This window comes from Budorcas taxicolor, chromosome 2 (genome assembly GCF_023091745.1).
Source record: "Budorcas taxicolor isolate Tak-1 chromosome 2, Takin1.1, whole genome shotgun sequence".
NCBI classification, from domain to species: domain Eukaryota; kingdom Metazoa; phylum Chordata; class Mammalia; order Artiodactyla; family Bovidae; genus Budorcas; species Budorcas taxicolor.
In genome coordinates, this window is record NC_068911.1 from 54,556,759 (window position 1) to 54,570,424 (window position 13,666).

Genomic DNA, 13,666 nt, shown 5'->3' on the forward strand with positions numbered 1-13,666 from the left:
TCTTATTTCACAAGGCAGGATAAAACACATACTTGTTAAAATACCTTCTCCCTAATGGGGGTTTATTATTGAATGAGATAAATGAAACTGTTGTTATCATTTCTGCCCCATGTCCTTGTAAAGAATATTTTTTGTGTTAGAAAAAAAATGTATTACTTGGTTTTCTTGCAGCATTTTTTTTTTTTTTTGCCACCAAAATATTTTCTAGGCTACACTAATATGAAGATTTTTCAGCAATTTACAGAAATGATGCTTATGAGCATATATTTTCCCTTTTACTACTGAAAGGAAACCATGGGAACATAGCATCCAATTTTGTTTGACAGAATTCTGGTTAGCAAGCCGCATGTGGTATGTTTTTGTTTTGTTCTATAGTTGTTTCCACTGTGTCATGTGATTCATTACAAGGATTTTGAGAACAGAAAATGTCACCAACCAAATATACAAAATTAATGAGTAGTTTACTCTATTGCAAAGGGAAGGTAGTAAATAGTCAGGCAGAACAAAAGCAACAAGAATCCCTGGGTATAAAGCCATTTCACTTAATGAAGTTCAGGTTTCTTCATGTGATATGAAACTGTCAGAGCACCAATAGCCATCTTACTTAAGTTTTAAGTCTCTGGAAATGATAAATGATTATTCTTGCATTCACTTTCTATAACTTATCAGTTAAGGATAATCACATGTTTAAAGCAGCCAAGAGAAACAGTTGCATACACAGCTATTAGTATTTTCGGAGCAATTTTAGAATGAACTTGTTACTAGCAGCCAGATTCATTTCTAATGAGTCCTGTGTCCCTGTGGCCACATATAAAATGTGATGCCAGGTTTGTTCTCTTACGAGCCAGAAGTGTTATGATTACATTTGCAAAAAAGTGAGTTATGGATGTCTCTTACCTAGCTTATTTTGAGCAAAACTTGTAGACAAAAGGAGAGGAATAATAACCAGAGACTACTGAACTCCAAACTCCTGCCTCTACACTAATTGTGACATTTTATAATTCTTTCCCAGTTTCATCACCCTTCCATTACCAAGACAACTCTGGGGTTTTTCCAGAGTAAGGTCAACTTACCTCTGTGTTCTCTACTTCAAATTCAGCAGGATTTGTACTCAACAATCTTTTTCCATACTCTTCAGAGCTTTTTGGTTTCTTGTGACTCGAGGCTACAGCTATTTGTCTTGGTACCAAAGATATCTTCATTTCCATAATAAGTGGATTACTTCAAAACTTAATTATCGGGGACTTCTGTGGTAGTCCAATGGCTAAACCTCCATGCTCCCAATTCAGGAGGCTGGGATTTGTTCCCTGGTCAGGGAATTGGATCCTACACGCCACAACAAAGAGTTCATATGCTGCAACTAAAAATCCTGCATCCCACAAAGAAGATTGACGATCTCAAATAACAACTAAGACCTGGCTCAACCAAATAAATAAATATTAAAAAAAGAACTAGCATAAGGTTAAAAAAAAAGACAAAAAGCCTAATTACTAAAATCTTATATATGATTATGAAAGGATGAAACATTTTTAAGCCAAGAGGATCACAGGTCATCTTATCTATTAAAAAGATAAGGAAACAGGATGATATATGGGCAAAATATCTTCATTTCCTTTCCAGACCTTTCCCCCTGCCCCACCTTGCTGTTTTCTCAGGAGACTGACTATTACTCAGATTTCTGTGCCTTCTGGCTTCTACCTGGGTTCAGCCCTGGTGAATTCCAGCAGGAAATAGGGAAAGATAAAGGGTGTGATGTGGGCATTCATTCTCCCAACTCCCTGCCTAGAGCTGGTCACATCCCTTAAGATTCCTGATCCTTACCAGATAATCTGATCAGCAGGAATTTCTCTTCATTCAGATTTCAGTAACATCTTCCCTCATCTCTTGAGGCAGAGCTCTGCTCCTGTTTGTCCTGGGTCCCTGCTGTCTCCAGCCATTTGCTGCATCCCATTACAGTTTGATAATGGGCCTTTTTTTTCAGTAAGCTCTTTTTGAGTTAACTCATTTTAAGTGTGAGATCTTTTTAATGTTGAGAACCTAGTTGAAACACCCCAAATGGTAATAATACCCAAATCTGAAGAACAAAGTGAAAGAAATAATAAGACCAGTCCAAAATCCAAACTCTTGTTTTCTTAATCTGAAACATTTCCTTCGGTTTCAAGTAGACCTACCCTCAACTAGATGAGTAAGAAAAGTAAAATCTAGAAAAGTGAAGGGTAAAGGAAACTCTGTAAATGTGCATGGAATTGCTCTAGAAACTTTCCTGCCAGAGGTGTGTGTGTTCTGTTCACAACTGGACCCAGTGTCTACCAGCTCCCTGCACAGGTGCTACCCCAGGACTTTCTCTTCACTCTTTCCCTCGAATGAACCCACAGCTTCCCGTATTTCACGTCTTCAGGGTTTCACTGGTTTTGTTTTGCTGTGTTTTGGTTGTGACATGGTGAGAAGACTGGTTTTTCTGAGACTCTGGAAAGTAGTAGACAGCAATATTTTTCAGGAACAACTGGATGCTGACTCTGCTTGCCTATTTAGAAAATACCTTTCTAGTATTAAGTTTGCTTCAAAATCTAGAAAAGCTAGGTTTTTCTAAAGACTTCCTTGAACAGAAGTACATGGGTGGCGAGGTTAAGATGTGAAAGGGAACTGAAGCCATAGTATAAAAAAACAGTGGTTTAGCAGGAATTTTGAGTTTTGCCAGCAGCTGTGTACCCTACAGGGACAGAGGGTCCAGGAAAAAGTTACACAAGGATGTGCTGTATCTTTTTTGTGTGGACATTTCTGTTAAATTCTGTTTCCTTTGCCACAGAAATGAAAAACTTAGAGGTAGTCTGAGTCTTTGGATTATTTCTGTGGATCCCTGACCCAACTTTCAGTGCTGCTATAATATCCACACTTATAAGGAACTTTTAAGAAAAGGTACATGAAAAATTAACTTATTGAGCCTTTGCACATATGAAAATTTTTTCACTCTTGTTTGGAGAAGGAAATGGCAATCCACTCCAGGACAATTGCCTGGAAAATCCCATGGACAGAGGAGCCTGGTAGGCTACAGCCCATGGGGTGGCAAAGAGTCGGACACGACTGAGTGACTTCAATTTCACTCTTGCTGGATGCACTGACTGAAAACCGCATTTTAAGTTTCCTCCGCGTTTTGAAGCTTATGTTTCCATTATTTTAACACATAATATTTTTGGTGAGATGCTGGTTTCCAGTTTGATTCTCATTTTGACTCTTCCATAGCCATTATGAAAATATTTTCTTTATTTTTAGTATGGTCTAAAATTGTGCAGACAAATATCAAGGTTTATTCTTTAAAATTTTATTTATGTTTTTATTGGAGTATAATTGCTTTACAATGTTGCATTAGTTTCTCCTGTTCAACAAAGTGAATGAGATGTAAATGTACATGTATCTTCTCTCTCTTGGACATCTCTCCCACCACCTCCCCCATCCCCCTCCTCTAGGTCATCACAGAACACGGAGCTGAGTTTCCTGTGCTAGACGACAGATTGCCTAAAGCTTGTCTTTCTTTAGTGCTTGAAAATAATCTTCTCTTATTTCTTTATTTTATTCCATCCACTGTTGCTTTGGAATTCCTATGAGATGAATGCTGAACTCCCTGGATTCAGCCTCCATTTAATGTTCCTCATGTTTTCTATCTATTTGTCTTTTTGATCTGTTCTGAGAGGTTACCTTGTCTTTTTCCCTAAGTGCCTTCCGACATTTAAAATTTTAGGAATGATCCTTTTACTCTTCAGATATTTTCTTGCCATATGATTGTATCCTTTTCTTGGAACTCCATTCTTGATTTACAGAAATCATGTTCCCTCAGTCGTCTCTGAGAATATTGTTATCCTACCTTCTCTTTCTTGCGTCCTTCCCCACCCAGTGGGATTAGCTTTTCATTTTGCACCGTCTTCCTCTTGCATGCTCTTGGTCCTCCTCATGTGTATCACTCCTTGTCCATTCATATTTTAGGAAGAAAGAAGGCAGGGTTTTACTGTGTGTGTACACATGCATGTGTGTGTGTGTGCACATATACTCTGCATATAGGTATCACATTCATTTTATTCCCTGACTTGGAATTTTCACCATGAGCTCTATGCTTGTGAGTGCCTTCCAGCCCACCTTCCACAGCTGTTACTGGGATCTTGAAGGAACACCTGATCTGTTAGTCGGCTTTACCTCTGAACTCAGATACTGTTAACAATAATTGAAACTAATAGACTGACTAAATTAGTTGACTTCTTTCCATAATGTTGACTCATATTTAAATTTATCCTTTTTTTTCTTTAATTGGTAGGAGTTTTTTGGCTTCTAACACTTCTTGAAACACACATACACAGAAACTTTTTGCCACATTTTTATGCATAAGGAAAAAGCTTATAAAAGTCTGACAGAAAGCCTATATATTTCAAAAGAACTAACAAATTGCAAAGTGCCTGAAAAAGCAACTTCCCCTGCACCCTCAATTCCCTTAGTGCTACTGGGATGGGGATTCTGTTTCTCTGTAATCCATCCATATCCTTATGCTTGAATTCCTTAGACTTATCTAGAATTCAGGAGATAAAGTAAAATCTTCCTTGTATCTTTTTCCTCTCTTTTGTACTTTTGTTCTTGTCTCTTGATTTATTTTGTGGTATGTGTAAGTTTTCTAAAATAAAATTGTAATAAAATACCCCCCCCCCCCAGTTTTTTTTAAACAAAAGCCAGATCTCATGAGTGGTAATTTGTTGAGTTCAACATTTTCTTTTATGAAAAATAGTTTATACACCTGAAGGTTTAAGTATTACAGGGTACCTATAAATAGGTAAAATCATTTTTCTGCTTTTTATTGATATAAAAACAACACCATTCTATATCAATTTACCAGTTAACTAATATGTAGACAGTTCTAATAAAAAGATAAATGGGACTGTTAAATATCTCATCATTGTAGTACAGAAGCATTTTAAAGGAATACCTCCATATACTAAAATGAAATTTAAATCTAAACATCCTTATGGATCATCAGATGTGATCTTTGTATAAAATGAGTGCTCTGTCTGCTGAACCAGAATATTTTAAAGCCCAACCACTTTGCTTTCAAGTTTCTTTCTGCTCTGCTGATGTTAAAGGTTACCTTTTCTTCCTAACCATGAAATCTATTACTCCCCAATGGCAGTGAAAATGCCAACTTGTTAGTTCCAGTACAAGTTTATTCAACAGCACCAGTTTTTTCTTCATAATAGTATATCTGCTTTTTTATGTCATCCCACAGGGAAGTCATCATAGGGAATTTGAGATACCAATAAAAATATAGTAGTCCATCTAAAATCATAGCAAAGATAGACACCTGAATGGGACTTGACTACAGAACTAGGTAACTTTCTATAGATATTTGCTTTTGAACTTTTAGTGTGAGAAGGTTGGAGCCCTGGGATGCCATAGGTTCTTGTATATTTCAAGAAAAAGAATGTAGCAAATGGTGACATTTATGACATGCATTTATGACAAAGCATAAATGTTAGTAAAATAAAGTTGGAGTGGATACCAGAGTGGATAACCTTTCCCTTCTCCAGGGGATCTTTCCAACCCAGGGATCAAACCCAGGTCCCCTGCATTGCAGGCCAATTCTTTACCAGCTAAACCACAAGGAAAGCCCAAGAATACTGGACTAGGTAGTCTATCCCTTCCTTCTCCAGCAGATCTTCCTGACCCAGGAATCGAACTGGGTCTCCTGCATTGCAGGTGGATTCTTTACCAACTGAGCTATTAGGGAAGCCTGCAAAATAGTTGTTTGTCTTCACCAGCACTTCTAGAAAATGATGATGATATGTGTATCCCATGAGCTGTATCCCACTAAGCTTCTCTGTCCATGTGATTTTCCAGACAAGAATGCTGGAGTGGGTTGCTATTCTCCTCTCTAGGGGATTTTCTTGATTTAGGGATCAAACCCATGGCCCCTAGTTCATCTGTCTCCCGCATTGCAGGCAGATTCTTTACTGCTGAGCCACCAGGGAATTGGTCAGTTTTCCACTGCCTGGAGAATAGGCTATGGGCAGGAGGTCTATATGGGAGTATTTTAACAAATCCCCCAACTTGTGAAACCTGACCACTGGAGGAAGGGTGGACTGGGGGCTTCACAGGGCTGTAATCAGGGAAGGGGAGTTAGTTAGACATGTACTTGGGAAGACTGATTCATTTATATTTGATTATATTCCCAAGAATTCAGATATATCATACCAGTGGAAATAATGATGACTGGAGAAAAAATGTTTCAATTTTACTCAGTTATTTCCATCATATAAATATGAATGTAATACTGTTTACTGGCTTCTCAGATGGCACAGTGGTAAAGAATCTGCCTGCAATGCAGGAAACCTGGGTTTGATCCCTGGGTTGGGAAGATCCCCTGGAGAAGAGAATGGTTACCCCCTTCAGTATTCTTGCTTGGAGAATTCCATGGACAGAGAGATCTGGTGGGCTACAGTCCATGAGGTCCCAAAGAGTCAGCCATGATTGAGCAATTAGCACTTTTCATTTTCAGGCTGCTTTAGCTAAAACAAAAGTTATGTGCAGGGTGTGTGTGTGTGTGTGTGTGTGTGTAAGGGCAGATTTCAGGGAAAGAATAATTTTACTTAAATGTTTAGGTATCTTGAAAGTCTGCTGAAAATTTTACTTTGAAGAACAATTGAAGATCTGAGTAAAAAAAGAGCTTAATCTGATCTGCATTTAAAGGAAATAACTCTTGAAATTTTGGGAAGGCAGAAATAAAGTAGATTTGTGTGCATGCTAAATTCCTTCAGTTGTGTCTGACTCTTTGAGACTTTATGGACTGTAGTGCACCAGGCTCCTCTGTCCTTGGGATTTTCAAGGAAAGAATACTGGAGTGTGTTGCCATTTTCTCCTCCAGGGGATCTTCCTTATCCAGGGATTGAACCTGCATCTCCTACACTGGCAGGTGGATTCTTTACCACTAGCACCACCTGGGAAGTCACTAAATAATACTGAAGGACGGAAAAGACAACCTCTTAGTATCTCAGACAAAAGTACTGAATTAATTTATTGACAAGCAATGGAAAGCTATACGTGGATGTTCAGTTTCCTCCAAAACCAACAAGTAACCTCATAGGAGATTTTGGGGGATGTAGCTTTCAGAGACTGGTAAATATCAAAAAAGTAGGAGGGTTTATAGATTGATTACATAATTACTGGGGTTTGCTCTTATAGGTTTGGGGGCTCTGAAATTGATTCAACACAGAGTTTTTGGAAAATAATAATTTCTGTTTTCGTCTGGAATTTGGAGAATAAGAACCTTCTATTCTTAAATAAAAATATCTACCTTAGTTTCTTTATATAAGATTTTGTTTCAAGGTAAATTATTTTTGAGGAATTCAAGTAATGATGGCTGATTACATCTCTCCAGACTTCTCTCAAAAACTAGAGAACAGCACAGAACAAATAAATTATCCAAACTTTCTATAAATTTCAAATCTCATAAGTATTAAAAAAAACCAAAATTTTCATAAGAATTGCTTCTTAATATCACACTTTAAAATTTTGTGGAGACCTAAAGAGTACAGAAAACCTAAGTGGAAGAGAGAATAGGAGATTGCGACTAAAATAAACCCTGAAATGGAAAGTCAACTCAAAGTGTAAAATATTGAAAAAGACTTCAAAAAGGCCAGAGTGATAACTACTAGAAAGTGATTTTAAAGTAGAAGTCAGGAAAGTTATATCATATCATAGCTAAATAAGATGCCCCTTTATCATGTCTCCCCATGCCCCTGAATGAAAATTTAACATCTCTCCAACAAAGGTGTCATTTTGTGAGCTGTGGGATCCAGCACCACTGGTAGTACACAATTATGAAGCAAACGGAGCATTTTACACAAAATATCAAGCTCAATTAAGTGTGCTTAAACAAAAATTTGAGGGTAAATAAACAGCCAGAATTTAACCTTAGATCAAAAATTTTAAAACTAGAAAAATGAACAAAAAGAGGAAAAAAATTTAGAAGAATTTTGTATTCTAAAAAGAAATAGGAGAAAAATCATAACAGATTTGAAGACTAAATTACAGATGCTCAAGTAAAAATATATGTCAATGAAACTTAAGAATGACATTAATAGGAAAAAGAACCCAGCTGTGACCATGTTGCTGCTGCTGCTGCTAAGTCACGTCAGTTGTGTCCCACTCTTTGCAACCCCATGGACTGTAGCCTACCAGGCTCCTCCGTCCATGGATTTTCCAGGCAAGAGTACTGGAGTGGGGTGGTGACCATGTTGGTGTACTCTTATTAAGGGAAAGACCAATGCTCTGTAAGGTATAAGCGCACTGGTTCTTTGCTCATGTGGAAGAAGAGCAGTTATCATGTGGCATGATGATTCTCCAGGCAAGAACACTGGAGTGGGTTGCCATTTCCTTCTCCAATGCATGAAAGTGAAAAGTGAAAGTGAAGTCGCTCAGTCGTGTCCGACTCTCAGCAACCCCATGGACTGTAGCCTATCAGGCTCCTCCATCCATGGATTTTCCAGGCAAGAGTACTGGAGTGGGGTGGTGACCATGTTGGTGTACTCTTATTAAGGGAAAGGCCAATGCTTTGTAAGGTATAAGCGCACTGGTTCTTTGCACATGTGGAAGAAGAGCAGTCATCATGTGGCATGATGATTTTCATGCTCTTAAAAGATCACTAGAATCCTCTAAAATGCCTTTTTTGCTGCTGCTTTTGCCTCTGTTTCTGATAAATAATACTTATTTTTAGGGTATAGGTAAAGGTATAGGTAAAGGTAAAGTAGTACCAAAGGTATTACTATGGTGTTGTCAAGGATAAACCCAGCAGAAGCCTGTGATCCTAAGCCCAACAAAGCCGTGGGAGCATGTTTAAATCTGACAATAATTAATTGAGACTCTTTGGAGGAAGAAACTTGTAAATATTAGGAGTATACAAAGGACACACTCTCCTTTAAGTATATCCATTAACTACCACAAAAATTCTAACAACAAAACAAGGAATAATAACAACAAAGTCCCTCAAAACCCTGGGTACAGGAGGGGGAGACACAACACTCAAACAGATGCCCACAACTGACCCAACTGGAAACCAAAATTTTCTAAAATAATGCATACAGCAAAAAGATGAAAGGGCACTGGTAGGGATTTGTGCCTCTACAACATAGGCATTTAATTAATTTTAACATATGCTTTCATTAGTTGACAGAAGTTCATGATCTTAATCAACTGTGGGCCTCAAATTACAGTTATTCCTGGAGATGTGACTAAATTTAAGTGAGATGCCAAGTGATTAATTAAAATTGAAAAATACTCTGTCCCTAAATAGAAGAATAAAAACATAGGGAAAAACATACTAAGACACAATATTCTGAGCCAAAATGTACATTTCAATAATTATTAAAAGATTAAAATCATAAAAAGGTATGTTGTCTGAACATAGAATTAAATTAGAAGTAATAATAAGGAAAATCTGGAAACTATAGAAATATTTGGAAATTTAAAAACATGGATGGGCAACGGAAGAAAGAACAGAAATATTAAAGTATTTTAAGCTGAATGAAACAAAAAAATCTGTGTGATACAGTTAAAAGGGTGCTTATTAGGAATTTAATACCACTGAATATTTAGATTGAAAGATAAATCTTAAGATAATAACATGAACTTGATCTTAAGGAATTAGAGAAAGTGAAACAAAGTAGACCAAAAAGTAATCATAAGACAGGAAACAATAAAGTTCAGAGTGCATATGAAATAGAAAACAAAAACAACAGAAAAATTGAAGAGATAAAAATGTATTTATTTGAGCAGATTAGTGAATATGATTGATTTGTAACAATTAATGAGACAAAGGAAACTAAATAAGACAAAATTACCCATACCATAGGGCTTCCCTGGTGGCTCAGTGGTAAAATACCCACCTGCCCATGCAGGAGACGTGGGTTTGATCCTTGGATCTGGAAGATCCCCTGGAGGAGGAAATGGCAACCCACTCTAGTCTTCTTGCCTAGAGAAACCAATGGACAGAGGAAACTGGCAGCCTACAGTTTGTGGGGTCCCCAAAAGAGTCCAAAAGGAAAAGAACTTAGCTACTAAACAACAGCAAGCCATACCATAAGTAATAGAGAAGGCATTGCTACAGATTCTACCATTTTTAAAGGAAAATAAAGGGCATATTTTGATCAATTTTATACAAGTAAAATGAACAAAGGTCATGAAGGATAGAAACTAACAAATCTAACTCAAGAATAAACAGCTTGAAATGCCCCATATACATGAAAGGAAATGAATATGTAGTGAAAAAGCTTTACACAAAGAAACTGTCCAGGTGCCTGAAATGGCAAATTCAACCCAAAATTTAAGAGAACAATACCTCTGACTCTATACTTACACCAAGTAGAAGTGGAGAGAACATGTCCAACTCATTTCTGAGACTGGCATAAATTCTATAAGACACAAAAATATAGATCATTAACTGTTATAATATAAACACAAAATACTTAATAAAATTTTGTCAGATGGATTGTACACAAAGAATGCAAGGCTGCTTTAATACTAAAAAAACAATCAGTATAGTTAATCTTATTATCAGTTTAGAAAAGAAAAATAATGTATAGGTTGGACAAACCTACCTATTAGTTCAGTTCAGTCACTCAGGTAAGTCCAACTCTTTGTGACCCCATGCACTGCAGGCCTCCCTGTCCATCACCAACTCCCAGAGTTTACTCAAACTAGTGTCCATCAAGTCGGTGATGCCATCCAACTATCTCATCCTCTGTTGTCCCCTTCTCCTGCGCTCAATTCCCAGCATCAGGGTCTTTTCAAATGAGTCAGTTCTTCACATCAGGTGGCCAAAGTATTGGAGTTTCAGCTTCAGCATCAGTCCTTCCAATGAATATTCAGGACTGATTTCCTTTAGGATGGACTGGTTGGATCTTTTAGCAGTCCAAGGGAATCTCAAGAGTCTTCTCCAACACCGCAGTTCAAAAGCATCAATTATTCAGTGCTCAGCTTTATTTATAGTCCAACTCTCACATCCATACATGACTACTGGAAAAACCATAGCTTGACTAGATGGACTTTTGTTGGCAAAGTAATGTCTCTGCTGTTAATATGCTATCTTGGTTGGTCATAACTTTTCTTCCAAAGAGCAAGCATCTTTTAATTTCATGGCTGCAGTCACCATCTGCAGTGATTTTAGACCCCAAGAAAACAAATTTTCTCACTCTTTCCATTGTATCCTCATATATTTCCCATGAAGTAATGGGACCAGGAGTTTGGGTGAACTCTGGGAGTTGGTGATGGACAGGGAGGCCTGGCGTGCTGCAGTTTATGGGGTTACAAAGAGTTGGATATGACTGAGCGACTGAACTGAACTGAATTGAATGGGACCAGATACCATGATCTTAGATTTCTGAATGTTGAGTTTTAAGCCTAATTTTTCACTTTCCTCTTTCATGTTCATCAAGAGGCTCTTTAGTTCTTCACTTTCTGCCATAAGGGTGGTGTCATCTGCGTACCTGAGGTTATTGATATTCCTCCCAGCAATCTTGGTTCCAGCTTATGCTTCATCCAGTATTTCTCATGATGTACTCTGCATATAAATTAAATAAGGAGGGTGACAATATACAGCCTTAACTACTTCTTTCCCAATTTGGAACCAGTCTATTGCTCCATGTCCAGTTCTAACTGTTGCTTCTTGACTTGCATACAGATTTCTTGGGAGGCAGGTCAGATGGTCTGGTATTCCCATCTCTTGAAGAATTTTCCACAGTTTGTTGTGATCCACACAGTCAAAGGCTTTGGCATAGTCAATAAAGGAGAAATAGATGTTTTCTGGAACTCTGTTGTTTTTTCGATGATCCAGTGGATGTGGCAATTTGATCTCTGGTTCCTCTGCCTTGTCTAAAACCAGCTTGAACATCTGGAAGTTCACGGTTCATGTACTGTTGAAGACTGACTTGGAGAATTTTGAGAATTACTTTGCTAGTATGTGAGATGAGTGAAATTGTGCGGTAGTTTGAGCATTCTTTGGCATTGCCTTTCTTTGGGATTGAAATGAAAACTGACCTTTTCCAGTCACAAATTTGCTGGCATACTGAGTGCAGCACTTTCACAGCATTATCTTTTAGGACTTGAACTAGCTCAGCTGGAATTTCACCATCTTCACTAGCTTTGTTTGTAGTGATGCTTCCTAAGTCCAATTTGTCTTGCATTCCAGGATGTCTGGCTCTAGGTAAGTGATCACACCATCTTGATTATCTGTGTCATGAAGATCTTTTTTGTATAGTTTTTCCCCAGCAAATCAACCTATATTTGTGAGTAAAATTCTAAGTCGTTTAGGAATAGAATATAACTTCCCTAGTTTGATGAACGGCTTTAAGAAAAGCAATAGCTAACACCATATTTAAAGCTTCCCTGCTAGCTCAACTGGTAAAGAATCTGCCTACAATGCAGGAGACCTGAGTTTGATCCTGGGTTGGGAAGGCCCCTGGGGGAGGACATGGCAACCCACTCCAGTATCCTTACCTGGAGAGTCCCCATGGATATAGGAACCTGGAGGGCCCCAGCCCCATGGGATCACAGAGTCAGACATGACTGAGGTACTAAGCATGAGCACAGCACAACACCATATTTAATGGGTAAAATCTCGTTGTTTATTTCTAACATGGAGACCATGGCAAAGATATCCTTTCTCCTCACTTCTTTTAATCTTTTATTGGAATTCCTAACTACTGTAATAAAGTGAGGAAAAGAAATATAAGACATATAAATTGGAAAGAAAGAGGTAAAACTTTTTATTTGTGGAATACCTAATTATGTAGAAAATGCAAAGAAATCTACGAAAACTTACTAGAACTGATTCATGAGTGTAGCAAGATTCCAAGATAGAAAATGTATGAAATTACTCCAAGATATGTAAATTTATGAAAACTAATGAAAATGTTTATTACAATATTATTCACAATAACCAAAATATGGTAGCAACCCAAATGTTCATTGACAGATAATAGAGTATATACATACAGTGAAATATTATTCAGTCTTAGGAAAGAGGAAATTCTATCATTTGCAAAGTATGGATGGATCTGGAAGATATTATCCTAATTTTAATATGCATGCATGGACGCTCATTCAGTCATGTCCAACTCTTTGCCACTCCATGGACTGTGGCTCACCAGGATCCTCTATCCATGAAATTTTCCAGGCAAGAATACTGAAGTGTGTTGTCATTTCTTCCTCCGGGGATCTTCCTGACCCCAGGATTGAACCTGTGTCTCCTGCATTGGCAGGCGAATTCTTTACCATTGAGCAACCTAATAAGTTATAAACAAACAGTGCATAATTCCATTTATATGAAATACCTAAAATAGTCAAATTATAGAAGCAGAAAATAGCATGGTGGTTATCAATGGATGGGAGGAGGGGGAGAAATGGGGAGTTGTTATATTTATTCAAAATGAATAAGCTCTAAACATCTGCTATGCAACATACTGTCTATAGTTAACAATTGAAATGATGCACTTAAAAATTTAAGTGAATGGATCTAATATTAAGTGCTTTTACTACACACACGAAAAAACAGCCTCACTCCCCCAAATCAAAGGGACACAAGAAAACTTTTGGTGGTGATGGATGTTTATTACCTTGATTGTGGTGATGCTATCACAAT